Source organism: Panulirus ornatus, chromosome 3 (assembly GCF_036320965.1).
Source record: "Panulirus ornatus isolate Po-2019 chromosome 3, ASM3632096v1, whole genome shotgun sequence".
NCBI lineage: Eukaryota > Metazoa > Arthropoda > Malacostraca > Decapoda > Palinuridae > Panulirus > Panulirus ornatus.
In genome coordinates, this window is record NC_092226.1 from 20,689,502 (window position 1) to 20,692,448 (window position 2,947).

The following is a 2,947-nucleotide window of genomic DNA, read 5'->3' on the forward strand; positions in this document are numbered from 1 at the left end:
GATGGGATGGTCGTCGGATGACGGTGTGCTCGAGACTCGATACGAATGTTGACGATGATACAGCCTCATCGTAGAAGGCGACTAAAAGGGCAGGGAGCGGGAGGCTGGAAATCCTCCCCTCTCATTTTTTTTTTCTTTTTTAATTTTCCAAAAGAAGGAACACAGGGGGGCCAGGTGAGGATATTCCAAAAAAGGCCCAGTCCTCTGTTCTTAACGCTACCTCGCTAACGCGGGAAATGGCGAATAGTTTAAATATATATATATATATATATATATATATATATATATATATATATATATCCCTGGGGATAGGGGAGAAAGAATACTTCCCACGTATTCCCTGCGTGTCGTAGAAGGCGACTAAAAGGGGAGGGAGCGGGGGGCTGGAAATCCCCCCATCTCAATTTTTTTTTTTTAATTTTCCAAAAGAAGGAACGGAGAAGGGGGCCAGGTGAGGATATTCCCTTAGTGGCCCAGTTCTCTGTTCTTAACGCTACCTCGCTAACGCGGGAAATGGCGAATAGTTTGAAAAAAAAAAAAAAAAATATATATATATATATATATATATATATATATATATATATATATATATATATATATAGTGTTAAAATGACCAGATAACTTTCGTAGGAGTCAGAGATGAAACACTCTTCAGCCATCTTAAGACAGCATTAAAAGATACGTAAGTCGGTTCTGAAGTTCCTCCATGAACCGAGCGTCGGCAGCAAGATGCCATTCCCAGATGTCATGGTGATTGGCAACACCAGCGGCTACGTAACGTCCACTCACGAGGAACCAACAGCTGTACCTCGGCCGATGTCTGCATGTGACCAGTGGATGTCCACAGCGTTACAAAACTGGAGTCATCAAGGCTATGTTACACCGGGCATATAAGATTACATCTAACTGGCATAGCTTCCAAATAGAAACACTGCGGATGAAACAGACCATCCGCCACGCAACGGTTGCAAGAACCCCGACTCTGTCAGGCAGCTAAAGAAAAAAAAAGAAATCTTGCAAAACAAACTTACAGCGGCAGAAACTCCAAGCTACACAACATCACACAAAGTACATCGCTGCAACCAGATGTCATCAGCTGCCTGCAGGACAGATGAACGGTTTGGAAATACCAACCACACCACACCACACAACACAGTCAAGCTGGTTACCTACCACAGAAACAAAATAACGAGCATCCTCATCATGAACAACCTGGTACATAAAAAAAACAAAAACCGACGCATTGTAGGAATACAACGTAGTTTTCGAATTCAAATGTCAACAAAGACACTGTGAGCTGCCCACCAATATGACTTACGTGGGAAGCACGAACTGTACACAGTCCACAAGACTCACCCTACAACTACACGTAGGATCCGTCAAGCTACATGTCACCTACAAACTTAACACAACCCATCACACGAGAGACGCTTGTTAAATCTACAAGGACGGTACGCACGCCTTGAACAAGACGCCTACACATCGCCGAAGCGCTAATTATCAAGGAACGACCATCCAGATTCAACTGTCGGAACCCAGGCCCAAACAGGATACCCCAGCACCACGCAACAGCCAGTGAGCACGCAGAGCTACATGCGCGTCCGCATACAGGTATATTACAGCCTCCCCCAGCTACCCACAGTCATTCTCGTCTGCCCCACTGACCTCTCCACACGCTATAGATGATGTGATGGAGTCACATGGCAGCGTCGAGACGACGCGAAATCAGACAATAACAACAACAAAACTGATATAGTTAATTGGTCATTTTAACAGAACTTGTTTAAAAGACGACCTGCTACCAGTATACACACACACACACACACACACACACACACACACACACACACACACACACACACATTTCCGAGACCTTGAATCATAAAGAGGTCAGGTCAGACCATGGCTTATTATTGTACGGGAGGAGTAGCCAGCTGTGGCAGGGAGGCCGCCCCTGTCAGCAGCACCAACCACACTGCTGGCAACCACGGTGACGCCTGAGTGGCCAGCCTTGGGGTAGAAGAGAGAGAGAGAGAGAGAGAGAGAGAGAGAGAGAGAGAGAGAGAGAGAGAGAGAGAGAGAGAGAGCATCAGCACTATGGTGTCGTCGTGTCGTCCTGGTGATTTGGCCAGCAACACACACACTCACACACACAGCAGGAGACGGTGCCTTACCACGCAGGAGCATGTTAGGAGATGCCGTTCACGACTTTCCGGGAAGACCACGTCACCAGGGGTTGAACAAGCCAGACACTGTCCACCGCCAGCAGTAATAAGTAGCCCTTTGTGTCAGGCGGCGGGGGTGGACGGGGGTCGGGGTGCGGTGAGTGAGAGTGGCTCCCTTATGCAGGGAGGACCAAGCGGCGGTGCAGGGTTGCCCCCCACCGTCGGCCACTGGAGGCTGAGGAAGAGTGTGTGGTGCACGGTGACTGTTGATGATCTCAGCGTCAGGTGGGGTTTGAGGGAAGTGGCACCTTTGCCACGCCATTTTAAGACATCGTTGGGCTCCTAAATTCATTCATTAGAAAGACTTTCCCCATTGGAATCTTTAGTCGTCTTACTGTACAGTGTTGTTCATGTTGTGTGTCACGACAGATTTTAAAGAAGGAGGTAGAGCCCCAGGACACCAGAACCTATCCTGTATAGATCGGTTGAACAACTTAAACTTTCGTTTGAGTTCAAGTTCTGAAAAAAAAGTTAATGACTTACCCATCAGCTGACATTAGTAGCCACACTGTTTCATTAAAATGTAGAGACTTTGAAAAAGGGGAAAGAAACATGGATATAGTGAGACAATATTCGAATGGCATGAGATTATTAAAACAAAATCGGAACTAAAACAATGGATTGTAAACCGTTATTATCATCTCCCATCCCCTGTGCATCGTTCTGTCGTCACAAAAATGAGTATACTGTAATGTTCATTCTATACGCCATTACTGGTCGTT